Source organism: Telopea speciosissima, unplaced genomic scaffold, assembly GCF_018873765.1.
Source record: "Telopea speciosissima isolate NSW1024214 ecotype Mountain lineage unplaced genomic scaffold, Tspe_v1 Tspe_v1.0021, whole genome shotgun sequence".
Classification (NCBI taxonomy): domain Eukaryota; kingdom Viridiplantae; phylum Streptophyta; class Magnoliopsida; order Proteales; family Proteaceae; genus Telopea; species Telopea speciosissima.
Window position 1 is genome coordinate 213,595 of NW_025317357.1, and position 15,359 is coordinate 228,953.

At 40.3% G+C, this 15,359-nt stretch overlaps 1 pseudogene; it reads right to left on the reverse strand.

Annotated features, from left to right (window-relative positions):
• Positions 1-13,444: 13,444 nt before the first annotated feature.
• Positions 13,445-15,077, reverse strand: LOC122647316 (annotated as a pseudogene).
• Positions 15,078-15,359: the final 282 nt, after the last annotated feature.

Consider the following 15,359-nt stretch of genomic DNA (forward strand, 5'->3'; position numbering starts at 1 on the left):
ATGAATTAAAAAAGGTAAAAGAAATAAAAAGGAAGGGGGACCGTCGTGGTGGTGGCGAAGAGCAGGAAAAGAAAAGAAAGGTCCCACCAGACAATTAACACATCGAAACAGCTGTAGTGTGGGCCCCGCTTATGAGAGGGGTGGAACGTGCCGGGCGATTATCGCGGATCCCACAAATACCCCAACTGCCAGGCATCCCACCCATGACGGAATCTGTGCCACGTGGCTTTCGATTCCACGCTCGAACCACTCTCATATCGCAGATATATAAATTTATTTAATCTATATTTATTAGCAATTCTCAAATGCCTCCTGCTGTCCTCCGCACTCAGCAGCTGGAACGATCGGACCTTTGGTATCTTGTCCCCACACCCTTTCTCCCCAAAACACAAAAAAGGAAAAAGAAAAAAAAAACAAAAAACTCACTTTGCGTATTATCCTTCCTAACACACCATGTGTGGAATCATTCATTCCAGCTGGTATTCTCACTCTCTTTTTTTAAATATTTTTTTTTTTTGGCAAGCATTCTCTTTTCTCATCAAATCATGTACACATTATCGGTACCGGTACACGTTCTTTCACACACACACTCTCTCTCTCCCCTCCTCCCACAAACTCTCTTTTCTCTTATCATGTGGATCTCTTGCATAAACACTCCCTCTCATGTGCTATTGGTTTGGGGGGAGATACCAATAAATATGTCAGGGGCACTATTCTCTGTGCCACAGCGCAGCTTGAGCCCAGACACATGGGAGGGGGCGCAATAACCACCTTATCCCCCTACATAGGCTACCATGTGCTTGGGCGCAGGCTGTACTGCGGCACAAAGAACATTCTCCCTTTTTTTTTATTAGAACCAATATATATCCATAGAAACCCAAAACAACGGCATGCGGTGCTTGATATCACCATTAGAAGATTCTGATCCTTGAGGCGGATAATTTTTTTGATAAAAATAATGAAAAATTTTATTAAGACCATCATAAATATCACATGGATGAAGTTGAACATAACTTTAGGGTCTATGGATCAAAATTTAACCAAACTATTGTGCACGTTACTAACATCGCCTTCCTACCATGCCTCTGTATTTTCCATTGCAGACTTCCAGTAATCGTAAATCCTAATAAAAAAAAGTGAGGAATGATACGCAAGATGAGAGATTCTATGGTAGTATGGGATTCTTTTCTATTTTTTTCCCCTAGGAAGGGAAGGGGAGGAAAGGTAGTCGGCTTATTGATGATTTGCCTTTGCTGGGAGGTGTCCATTTCGTATGGGCTTTACTTTCTCTCGCCGTCTCGCGGGAAAACGGCGAAGGGTTAATGAGTTAAATAGGGCGGGCCAGTGTCGCTCCTCGCTCCGCCTGATTTGGTCAAGTAATAATGCAACCCACGGGCCCATTTTTCTCTCTCTCTCTCGCCCATCGTCTCAATAACATACCGCAACTTTTTATTTTATTTGTACCTGTCCACTTGTTTATTTAGGTCATCCTTCATACTGTATCACATTGTTCATTTAGGTTTTGTACATAATTATTAATTTTATGTTTTTAAAAAAATTAAAAGAAAAAAAAAGCTCTTAAAGGTTGTCAAACTGGGAGAAGTGTTGCCATTCATAGTTGGAAAATCAGGTTTTGACTGGGATGAGTCGCTCGAGTCGAGTCAAAATTTTGAAAACCTGGTTAAGAGTCGTGTAGACTAGGTTAAGGTGAAAAATGACGAGACTGGGTCATAAATAGTCCGAGTCAAATATGACTCGGTATTTTTTACCCTAGTCATGATAAAATCGACGAGTTTAATCGTTTTTTAAAATATATAAAACTAGTTCACTTAGAAACGGAGTTAACTAAATAGTAAATCCATAACCTAAAACAATAAGAAAGCCTCAACTCCTCAACTCCCTTCTCTTGTTCAATGGTATAAACTCAAAATGCATTGATATGTGATTACTTGAATTTTTTTCCATATATTTTTGTATTTTTTATGATTTTTTACTAATTTATACATATTTATTGCATTATAAAATTAAAAAACGTGACTCGTCTTGACCGAGTTTGACAAGGCCGAATCACCAAGTTTTTCTAGAAGACGAGTCGAGTCAGAAAACCTGGTTTTCAGTCTAGGAAACTTTGATTAGTTTTGCAAAGTTCACAAGAGAGCACTGCTTGGTGGAGTGGCCAAAAACTTTGCAAGTGAAGCAGTGTGGCGGCAACTACTCAAAGTGAATGCTTTGGTTGAAGGAGAAACCGTCTTCATCCATGATGGTGACAAAATCATGGGGAGTGAATTCTGCCGACACCTCCACGCAGATTCTCGCAAAAGCCAATTGATCCATGCATTTTCGTTCTTTCATCAAAGAACAAAGGGTTGTCGAGCAGGGAACCAATGATGCTAAGACCTTCACTGCACCAAAGGTAAAGTGGAAGACCCGGCAAGGAGACCCAAAGGGGAATGGAATGGAGGTCGATTTTGTAGAGTTGGATGTATTGATCCCATTGCCTAAGGAAGATGGGCTTTCTACTGATCAGCCAGGGGCCTCCTTCTAAGTCACATAGCTTGTCAGAGTCGGAGAAGCGGAAGATGAAAATTCCATTGGAGAGAACAAAAGTGTCAAGCAGACCCTTAGGTTTCCACTGTCTTCGACAAGGTGGAAGGAAGGGCAGCTACCAATGAAGTGTTCAACTAGGCAGCAATGCCATTTAGTAATCTCATCAACTAGAAGGTAAGAAGGGCAGAAGCTGACTTTGACATCTTCAATCACCTTAGGGGGGACAAAATGAAGAGGATGTCCATCATAGGAGGGGTTTAGTACGTGCAGGATTGAACAAGGAATTCCATGGCTTTGGACCAGAGGAGGCTGGTGGGGTTCCGGTAGCAGAGGCCACCGGAGGGGGTCATGAATGGAGCCAGGTCACCGCCGGAGGGAGGTCCACAGCTACCTAATTATCCTCTTTTACTGATTTTTATTATCTACTTTTTTTCCTATCTATTTTTAAGTAGTTTTATTCGGAAAAAAAAGACTCAGTTTGGTGTGTTCATTAAAGTTTTTCATTCTGATAATGCTTTAGACTATATCCAATGGGAAATATCTGAATTTTGTTCTGATCATGGCATGATACATCAAACTAGTGCACTTATACTCCCCATCAAAATGTTGTGTCTAAGCAGAAAAACTGGCACTTGTTGTAGGTCGCTCATTCTTTAATGTTTTATATGCATGTTCCCAACTATTTTTGGAGTGATGCTGTTATTACTATTTGCTATTTGATAAATCACTTGCCATTTGTTGTTCTTGATAATCAATCTTCTTTCTTTATAGGTTTTCCCAATTTTTTTCTATTTGGTTTATCCCTTTGGGGTGTTTGGTTATACATGCTTCGTTCACAACCTTCGCCCTAAGTCTTGACAAATTATCCCTGTGTGGCACCAAGTGTGTGTTTTTTGGTAATGCTCACACGCAAAAAGGTTATCAGTGTTACGATCCTATTATCCGTCAGCACTTTGTCAGTGTTGATGTTACCGGCCTTTTTTGAAACTACCCCATATTTTTCTGCTGAGAGTCCTTAGGCGGATGTCGATCTTTTTATTCCTCCACCTATTCCTGCACTTATTCCTCTTATTGACACTCTCACTACTAGTTCTCAACTTAAGGAATTGCAGGTTTACTAGCGTTGTTACATCTGTGCCCGGACCCTGACCCGAACTCCGAATGTAGGTCCAAAACCCGATGATCCTGGGTCATACCCACTAGCAACCAGTGGTGCACCGACCCAACAATCATTTTTTATGGGGAATACCAGATGATGTCATACCTACCCATCTGGAGGCGGCTACCAGACTTGTGCTGCTGTTCCATACACAAATTGATGGACGACCTAAGGTACAGCCTCTGTCTAATCACAATAAGAATAAATTTATTTCAAATAATTAAATAGGGTTTAATGACCACAAATGGTGCAAGGACAATGCCCTTGGCATGGCACAGACCTTGGTGGGGCTCAGGCGCAAGAACAACAGGGATCCACCTACTGGTCCATCCCTACTGGTCTATTGGATCGACCAGTACTGCTATACAGCCCAGAATTCATCTCAGATGTGTGGGGCCCACCATCTCGCACCCCGGATCACCTCCCAGTGCCTAGAATGATCTGAGGAGATATTGCCCCATCAATGTGGTCATGTGGGGCCCACTTTATAGCCAATTGCATTGGGGAATGAACTCTTAAAATGCATTTTTATAAAAAATCAATTTTTACCAAACAGACCTTAGTGGCTGGCTTATATATAAGCCCGCCTTAGTTCAGAAAACCTTCCTTGCCTATTTCGTTGAAGAGAAGGAGAGAAGGAGAAAGAGGAGGAAGAGAAAGAGAAGGGGAAAGTCTTAGGACCTTGTGCTTGGAATCCAACAAGGTAAATCTCTCTAAACCCTACTATTGTGCTGCTGCAGCCATGAGTCTTTCTCTGTTGTTGGCTGTACAGCCATGTCTTCATGTGTTTATCTAGTTAAACATATTCTACTAGCTTCCTTGCTTAGATCCTTTCATGCAAATGCAAATCTGCTATGCTTGGCCTGCTATCTACCTGTGCCATGATGAACATATGTTGTACCTACTGTTTCCAGCTTTAGATGAGTGATTCTCATGTTTTAATGAGCTTAGGATATAACCCATAGTGTATGCTTTATTTTTCTCTAAATGCATGATGAATCCCCAACCTAGTGGGCATCACAGAGATGATCTGTAGCTATTAGAACTTCTTCCTATTCTGTTTTTGATAGTTTATGTGTGAACAATCATGTATGATGACCATGTAAGCAAAATAACCCAAGATCACATGCATGCTTGATTTTCCACCATGTAGATGTTGGTCATCATGCATGGAACCTGAATATGATTCTTGATCATCCATGTAGACCATTGATCCAAAGATCCAAGCCAAAATAGCATTTGCTTTTGAAAATCTTGAGCTGCTTGTGCATTGGTTGATTGTAGTGGTCGATTGGATCAACCACTGCAAGAAATTGAACCTGTGTTTACCCTGATTTACCCCTTCGTCTGCGATGCCCTACATGAGGCTTTGCAAGACATCCCAGCTGAAATCCATGCTCTGTACCCCTGTTTGGAGCTAGTCTGCCTTCCTGGGATGGGTTTTGTGCGGCCAAACTGATATCCGGCATGAGACCAACACCCGAACCACTGATGGAAACCTAGGATAGTATTGACTTTGGCCTACCCCTAAGCTTGAAACACTTTCCTTAGATCATCTGGGTATACCCCTGGTGCAGACCATTCCATTTCAGCCCTATTCCTACACTTAGAGCTACGAGTTGATTGCCACTGGTCCATTGGATAGACCAGTCCAATCCACCGGTGTAAACCATTGATGAATAACATGACCCTAACCCCTGCAATTACCTAAAATAGTACCTAGGAACCCTTTGGAAACTGTTTCCTCGAACCCCTTGTGGTTTTGGCCACAGCAGCCTATTGGTCCATTGCCACTGGTCCATTGGATAGACCAGTGCCAATCGACCACTGCTGTTGTCATGGAAGTTTTGAGTCTTGCTTGGTCTGGGAGCTAGACCAAGGTTTCCCTAGCCTCCTAGGGTACTTAAATGAATATTAATGAATCATCTTTAATTTATTTATTTAGGCTTTGAGTGTCCGCCCGGCGACGTTTATTCGTGTGCTCTTGCTGACTGGCAGTCTTCAGATCCGACAGATTACAGTCAAGGTGAGTGGATATCGGATCATTCATGTAGGTGTGACCTTGTGAATATATCAAAGATAACAAAGTTACCTTTATTACTATTATCTGTGCTATATTATTATTTAAATTGCTTTTGAATATTGGAATTTACTGATGTAGCTATGGAATGTGGTTGTGAAGCTGTTGAGTAAATAATTGATGAATCAAATGCATGCTATGTGAACTGTTAGTTTAGATGCCGTAATAGATGGCTTGGAAATGAAAGGCATGGTGAGCCGTAGTATAAGCTGCGGGAGCACCGTGCATTTCATACTAGAAATGAGGTTTATGGTAGCCCGTAGAATGGGATACGGCTGACACCACTTAACTCATACTTATCATGTAGATCATTGGGCTAGGTGAACATACCCTTATGCTACAGCCCTTCCCAACAGGGGTGTAGGTGTTGGGTGATCATGGCATCCTGAATGCCGAGGATAGCAGAAGCCGGGTCAGTTTGTTATGGTTAACTAGGGGTCCGCCAAGGGAGGAGTTGGTGCTCACTACCCAGTGTGGGTTCCACCCACAATGATTGAGGTGGCAACCGAAGACGGAGGAGAAGCGACGGAGGTTGTCTCCCGAGTCATTGCAAGTAGCATACACCTAGTGACTTAGTTGTGATGTTAGGTGGAGTAGAGTAATAAAATTGAATTCAGCATGTAGATTGATGATTGTGTTGGTTGTACCTGCTTACATGATCTTATATTCATTTGCTGGGCTCGGTGGAGCTCATCCCTCGTGGATTGTTTCTTTTAGATGATTTTGTAGGTGGACATTACCTTGAGTGGGAGGATCCTTACGGACAATATGGTGATGGTGATCATGAACATTTTGGTGTGGACCCCTACGGAGGTGATCCCTCTGATGTGGGTGCACCGGATTAGGTTGGAGGAGCTTATCTGATGGCGGCTGTCCTTTCTTTTTGATGTTCATAGAACATTCTTTTTATGGATAGCCGTATGAAACTTTTCTTTTGTATAGCTTACAGATGCAGCTTTCATGTATTTTGATTTATGATGCTGGGCTATGAAAAGGCCATATATATAATTGTTATGAGTTCCTATGCGGTGACCCTCTGTTAAACAATGTAGTTAAGGTAGTACTGTGGGTTATGGGCGACTATCGGACAATGTATTTTGGTAGCTCTTTTATGTAAATACTACGCTTTAGCTTCCGTTGCACTCTGTTTCCAATTTTATATTGTAAATGTGGTGTATGTCTGTTGAGTGGTGTTTGCTTCCGGATCCTGGAGTTTCGGCGGATGTGGTTCGACATCCGGGTCGCCCGCCCGACCCGCCTAGGGGGTGGTTTGGGGTGTGACAAGCGTAGTCCCAAGTCAATTACAACGACCCTAGCTGATCATTCGTTATCGCCCTCTACTTCATCAGAACCTTTGCCTGGGGATTCTTCCCCTCCTGACTTTCTAGTTGCCCTTTTGTAAAGGTACTCGAACTGCTACTCAAAAGTCTAATATTGTTTATCCTGTTTCTAAATTTGTTACTGTGTCTCGTCTTTCACATTTACTTTGCAACTTTGCTTTGTCTTTAGCTATTGTGTCTATGTGGCATCCTAGTTGGAAAAATGTTATGAATGTAAAAATGGATGTCTTATTGGATCGTCACGCATGGTCTCTTACCGACTTACCCCCAAGAAAGGAGCTTGTGTGGTGTCGTTGGGTGTTCATTGTTAAGTACCTACTGGATGGTTCAGTTGAGCAATTGAAAGCTCACTTGGTTACCAAAGGATACAATACTTAGATGTATGGCGTCAACTATTTTGAGGCATTCTCTCTAGTGGTTTGTCTTAATTCTATTCCAGTTTCTATCTCCTTGACTGTTAATCTTAAGGAGGAGGTGTATATGGAGCAACCTCCTAGGTATGCTGCTTAGGGGAGAATGTGACCAAAGTATGTCATCTTCACAATGCTATTTATGGGCTTACAATCTCCTCGTGCCTAGTTTGATAAGTTCAGTAAAGTTATTGTGGGTATGGGTTCACTCAGTGCTTTTCTGATCACTCTGTATTTGTTCATAGTCATGAGGTGAAGGTCGTCATTCTTGTTGTGTATGTTGATCACTATATTTGTTCACTATCATGAGGCAAAGGTCGTCATTCTTGTTGTGTACGTTGATGATATTATCATTTATGGTAATGATTCTTCTGGCATTGAAGATGTCAAGGCATATCTACATCAGCACTTTTAGATGAATGACTTAGGGATGCTTAAGTATTCAAGAAAACTCTTATTCAAGAATTGGGTTTTTCAGTCAACCCATGGAGATGTATTGTGACAATCAAACTATTGTTTATATTGCTAGTAATCCAGTGCTCATGAACGGACGAAGCATATTGAAGTCGATTGTCACTTTGTGCGGAATGCTATCATGCAAAAATAGATTCTACTCCATTTATTACTTCCAACAATCAACTCTACGATATGTTTACTAAGGTATTGTTTAGGCTTAACTTCCTTAGTGGTTGTTCCAAGCTGGGCATGGGAGATCTTTATGCTCCAGCTTGAGAGGGAGTATTAAGGGTTATGTTAAGTGTTAATAGGTGTTACCACTATTCTAATGGTATATTTGTTAGTATGTAGTGAGTTATGGGTAAAGTTGTACTTAGTGTGTTTAAGTCATGTCCTCTATTGTAATTGCACATACATTCTCGGTTTGATAGTTCTCTCTCCCTCTCTCTCATTTTTCTCTCCTCTACCTTTTGGTGGTTCTTCTCTTCTCCTCTTCATTGTTGATCTTCTAGGCTTTGATATTATTTTAGAAACAAGCCTTACAAGGGGGCACAAAATGTGATTATTATGGAGCTAGAAGCATTGCTCTTTGAGCATCTTTGGTGCTTTTATGACTTAATATTGTGGTGTCATGAACCTTCCGGTCTTAAATCAAAGAAGCCCTGGGACCAAGCCTAGAATTTACCTACATAGTTAAAGTAGATTATGTGGTCTATGTTAACTTGAAAGTGTATTGAAATAAGTTGAGAGAAAGAGAGAAGAAAGAATGATTTGGCTTGTCAAGAAGACAGGCCGCCACTTTATTTATAATTAGAGAACATTACAAATATGGAAGTAAAATCCTAGCATAATCACATATGCAACATGTGCATAATGAACCTAGACACTCTAGTGTATCTGGGTCCGGGTCACGGGTCATTCTTCAACACTCCCCCTCAAGTTGGTTCATAGATATCTCGCATGCCCAACATGGAAACAATTGGATGGAAGAATTTTACCATTAAGCCTTTAGTGAACACATTACACATCAGCTAGTTAATTCTCAATTGTAACAAATAGAGTACAAATCTGACCATCTTCAATCTTCTCCTTGATGAAGTGTCGGTCAATCTCAAGATGTTTTGTCCTGTCATATTGAAGAGGGTTATGAGCTATACTGATTGTAGCTTTATTATCACAATAGAGTCTCATAGGCCCTTCTGGTGCTATTCTCAAATCCTGGAGAAGTTTTTTCAACCAAATGAGTTCGCAAAGTCCTATTGTCATTGCTCTGTATTATGCCTTAATAGTGGACTTGGAAACAACGGATTGTTTCTTGCTCCTCCAAGTTACCAAATTCCCTCCAAGGAATTTGTAATATCCTGAAGTGGATCTTTAGTCATCAATAGAACCAGCCCAATCAGTATCAGTAAAGGATTATAACTATAGGTTTCCATCATTTGAAAATAGAATACCTTTTCCAGGAGCTGATTTTAATTATCAAAGAATTTTGTAAACTGCCTTAAGGTGTACAGTCTTTGAATCATGTAGGAAACGACCGACAACTCCTACAACATAAGCAGTGTTTGGCCTTGTATGAGATAAATGTATAAGTTTGCTGACAAGACGTTGATATCTCTCCTTTTCTACAGAGTTAACACCGGTGCTGCTGAGTTGGTGATTAACTTCAATTGGAGAATCAACAGACTTGCAACTGAGCATCCCAATCTCTTCAAGGAGGTCTAAAACATACTTTCTTTGAGAAATGAAGATTCCTTTGTTGGATCTGGCTACTTCAATTCCCAAGAAGCACTTGAAGTGCCCTTAGTCTTTACTTTCAAACTTTGTTGTCAGTCGAGTTTTTAGAAGGGAGATTTCTTCCTCATCATCTCCAATGATCACCATGTCATCCACATAAGCAATGAGAGTAGTGACTTTGAAAATTAAGTGCTTGATAAATAGGGTATGATTTACATTACTTTGTTTGAAGCCAAATCTTAGCATAGCCTTTGGAAATCTGCCAAGCCAAGCACAAGGAGACTGTTTCAACCCATAGAGTGATTTCGGAAGTCTACCCATTTTATTAGTTGTAGCAGATGATTCAAAGCCAGGAGGAATGTCCTTGTACACTTCTTATAAATCAACATTGAGGAACGCATTCTTCACATCCAACTGCTGAAGATCCCATCCCATGTTTGCAACTTAAGACAACAAGGCTCGAACAGAATTCATTTTTACCAGTAGGGCAAATGTTTCCTTGTAATCAATGTCAGGTCTGAGCAAATCCTTTGGCAACCAGTCTAGACTTATAGCGAGCAATAGTTCCATCTACATTCTGCTTTATTGTGAACATTCACTTGCATCCAACTGCCTTCTTTCCATTAGGACAAGGCACAAGCTCCCAAGTGTCACTTTTCTTCAAGGCCTACATTTCCTCTACTATGGCATTCTTCCATTTTGGGTCTGTAATGGCTTCCTTCCAGCCATGTGGAACAGACACAAAAGAAACAAAGGCACGGTAGGAAGCAGGCAATGACTCATAAGAGATAAAGTTAGAAATAAGGTGTTTGGGCGATCATCAGGATCAGGAGGAGATTCATTACCAGTTGCGGGAGGCGTAGATGAACATGGTATGTTTGGGATAGTCTTTTCCTTTTGCCTAAAATAAGCGATGAGATCCTTTTGTTTAGCTGCAACATCAGTCTCATCCGCTTGCTCCTCTTAAAGACGAACAATATCAATGACAAAGAAGATGAAGGATTCTCTTCTTCTAGAGTCTCCCCCAAAGAGAAGACTGGTAATAAGGTTTATCCTCGTGAAAAGCAATGTCCATTGTAACAAACAATTTTTTTGGAAGGAGGATGATAACACTGATAACCTTTCTGAGAAAAAATACCCAAGAAAGATACACTTAAAGGCCCTTGGGTCAAGTTTGGACCAAGAAGGGGAAGAGTTGTGAGCAAAGCAGACACACCCAAAAATATGAGGAGGAAGATGAGAGGCAATAGTGGGGTCAGGGAGCTGACTGACTGGTGTCTGAAAATCAAGGGCAACAGAAGGAACCCTATAAATAAAAAATGCAACAATAAGTAGTTAAGTACAACACATGGAAAAAGAATTCGGTTGAAACTGACTGAAACAATCGAGATATCTCAGTTTCGCATAGATGAAACAGAGTAGGAGTTCAAAAAGTTTCAGATTTCGGTTCGGATCGACTGGTTTTTGACAAGTTTCGGTCAAACTAGTCAAAACCAGTTGAACCAAACAAAACCATGTCTTAAATATTACAAGTCATAGTTGTCAAGGCAGCAAGGCGAGGCAGTGGAGGGGTGTCTAAGTGCTTAGGTGACAAGGTGCCCAAGTGTTATTTTTTATTTCCTCTCTTTTCTAACATTATTTAGTATGCTACAATATGTACCTTATATCATCAAAAATCAACATTAAACCACATAAAGTCATCAAAAATTAATATTAAGCCACATCAAGTCATCAAAAATCAACATAGAAATAGAAGCCAACAGAACTAAAGAAGCAAGCTATTGGAAGTTTGAAACAATCAAAACATACATTTGGTTTATATGTTCTTGGAATTGGTCATTTTCAAGTATGACTAGTCTCACATTTCGTTTATACTGTTATTAGAAAATATGATCTTATCAATAAGTAATTAACCTGCTCTTGATTTTAAGAAATGATCTTGTTCTCTAATAAATTTGATTGATCAAATGATTTTATTTTTACATGGGACTTTTTGTATTAGGTAGAGCACAAAACCAGCTTTCCAAAAAATCCAAGATTGCTTAAATCTGATTTATATTAATGAAGTTATGTTCTGCTCAAGCGTTATTGGTGTACGCGAATACTGTCAAAATGGTCTGAATTAAAATATTTTTTTAGTTATCAAAACAAATTAATATTTTACCGCACTTTTGGTTTTTAGTAATGTTTTACCATATTAAGATTTATGGAATTTTTAGATTTGAGAAAAACCCCAGCATTAAAAAATTAAAAATTTTACCTATTGCCAAAATTTCAGTTTTTTTTCTTGAACTGGAGGTTGACTTTTTATCCTTTTGAAATTTGATTTTTTTTAGCTATTTTTATTTATTGGATTCAAATAGGGGGTATTTGCTTATTTATGAATAATGGTAAGTAAATGAAATAAGAATTATTAAGAATTATTTCATTTACTTAAATGATATTTGACACAATAGGTGCCACAACCTAGTTTGATACCAATAAACTAATGCAAGGCTCCCTACAATAAGGCGGCAGCCGCCTAGTTCTCTGTCTTTCTGTTTATTACAAATGAACTAAATCTGAAATGAATGAGAGCCTTCCCCTATTTCAATATATGCTTAATGGTGAACGCAAATATCTCCACATATACATCTAAAGTCCCTTCTCCCTTTCACGTAGAGTTGCAGGTGCATTAAACAAGGCAGCTAGAGAACATCATTTCCCATTATATCACTCTAAGAAGAGTTTCCATGGAAGAATGTCTGTTTTAAGAAATTAAAATTGATCGGACCTACAATACCATCAACTGCTTGTGTACATTAATTAATACATACTTGGAGAAAGCACTTCCATGTTAAATAGACAAAATAAATAAAAATAAATTTGTGAAGAAGGAAAGGGTGAACCATTTATCCAGTTTTTAGTTCAACTTTTGCATTATTATTTTTTGTATTCTTGAGTTTGCCATGCATGGATGGGCACAGCCCCAATAAGTAGTAACCAATAAGAACAAGTCTCCTATTTTTTCTTTTTTTGACGTAGCAAGGTTGAGTCTAGAATATGAGGATTTCCATATGAATGGACCACACCCAATGGACGGTGAGATCCATGGAGGGATCAAAACTCTAAGGTTTGGGGAAAAACAGAAAAAGGAAAATAAGGAAGTAGTGATAACAGCATTTTCCCAGCCAAACAGGGAACCCATATCGTCTAATGTCAAACCGGCAAACAAAGGTGTAAACTGGAAAAAAGTGGCTTCAAAGTTCAAAACCAACCAGAAAGCCAGATCAAATCCAACCCATTTTAAAGACAAAATTATATAATAAAGAAAGGAAGAAAGGACTACAAGAAACAAATCAAATAGAGAAGAAAAGACTATGAACGCATTCAGTACGCAGTTGACATTATGCCCTCACCTAAGTCTTTCTTCACCCATTACACATGAACATCAACTCTTAATTAACATGGTTATACAATAGAGAAGGTATAAAGGCAAGAAAGGAGAACTTGAAGAAGAGCAGATCACAAAACCGATAAAATCTGAATTGCAATTTGAACAAACAAACATCCTCTTTGCTACTTCTATCATCTCTCTCTCTCTCTCTCTCTCTCTCTCTCTCTCTCTGATCATCTGTGATCAGTGGATGTGTGGGTGTTGAAAGTACTCGGAACAACAATAACAATGTAGATTGTAGAATATAATAATCTAAAAAAAAGAGTGATGAAAGGTTAGTCAAATCAGAAAGAACTCATAAGAAGGATCAAGCATTGTTGCTGCTGCTGCGCTTGTACTTGTTGTCATAGAAACTGTAGTAGTAGTGACAGCTGCCGTAATGAGATTATGGGAACCTCCTCCTCCACCACCTGCGGAGGAGCTTTCTCCAGGACCGTAATGGTAAACTTCAGGGCTTTGATCATAGAGTATACCCTTGAAGACATGCCCTCCGATGTTCACAGCAGTCTGATATGCATACTAGTCTTCTTCATTGATAGAGCTCACTCTCACGCAACGAAACACCACCGGAGAATTCACTTCTGCCGGAAAATTCGCCACTTCCAACCCTGACCAACTCCAAACAACATACTAAGAAAATTAAGTTTCCATTAAACACAACATCAAACCCGAGAAGAGATCGAACACTAAGATTTATTAATATATATAATGCGACTCTTGAAAAACTGAAATCTCTTTATCAACCAAGTCACCTAACGATATAGTTGTTCGTGGATAGCACCGAATGGGCTTTCTCTCTATCTCGATATCTGTCTCAAATCCTTCTTTTTTTCTTATAATATATATATTATGAAGGGCAATTGTACCTGATGGGGGGGGGGGGGGGGGGAACGAGTAGAGGCGAGGGAGGGAACATTGGTATTCTCTCTCTGGCTTTTGGGATTCTCACGTCGGAGGAGCTGCTGTTGTTGTTGTTGGTGTTGCTGAATAGCGGCAAGCAACAATGTTGCTGGTGTTCACGTGTAGAAGCAGGGACCCAAGTGCTCTTAACATTGCAAGACGTGAACACCAGCAATTGATGCAATCTTTCTTATCCTGGTTCCCACAGTCTTGGGAGCTCGTTCCTCCTCCAGCTCCTTGCCTCATCGTCGTCTTCACACTACTCACAGTTGAAGCTGCTTCTGCTCTCTCTCTGCAACTCAACTCATCGGACGATGATGCCGAGCAGCAGATGTCTTCTTGCAGCCGTTGTTGATGATGATGATGTTGCCATAGCTTGAACCCTTGTTGCTATTGAATGAAATCTGATCTCCGTTCCTGAATAGGAATAGGCTGCTGCTGCTGCTCCTCGGAGGAATATCACTGGGTGGCTGATGTTGATGGTGGGTTCCACTTCCACGACCACCTCCCCCACCTAGTGAAAATCAACCAGCCATTTCTTCCACCCTAAAGCTGTGGTAAACTTCAATTGGAACCACTGAAACGCGGCTTTTAAGTAATTGCTCCTTTATTACTTGAGATCAAGATGGCCACCAAAGATGAGATACTACTACTACTACTACTACTACTACTACTAGTACCTCCTCTTCCTCCTCCACCACTTACCCTCCACCGTATATAGTACGGTATGCTTGTGTATGTGGGTTTGAATTGTATTAGAGTACTGTAGCAGCACTGAGTTTCGTTCTTTTATATTTTTTATTTCTGGGCTTTTTTTTCCCCTTCCTTTTACCTTGATTTCGTGGTCACCATTTCTCTCTACTTTCTCTTTCTCTGGGTGTTCTGGTTGTTGGGCTCTGCAGCTTTTCCGAAAATAGATCCCATTTTATGGGAAGCGTTGATCGTTGTTTTAATTCCTTTTCTGCGTTGGAAACATTAAACACACAGACTTACAGCTCTGCAACGCAGCCATGGCAACATCGCCCCCTTCCTTCTAGCTTCTGCAACCTCAATTAAGACAGACAACAGAACCAGAACCAGAACCCTTCTCATCCCTCTCTCTCTCCCCACACTCTCTCTAAACTCTCCCCTCATTCATCCTTTGTGAGTGATTATAAAGATGACGACATCTTCTCTCTCTCTCTCTCCTTCATCTTTGCCGCTCTTTCTTACGATTCAGAGGGGGCTGAGATGATGATCGCAACTGTCGCATGTCCATCTCACGGCCACTCCATTTCCACCCGTCAAAGCAAGA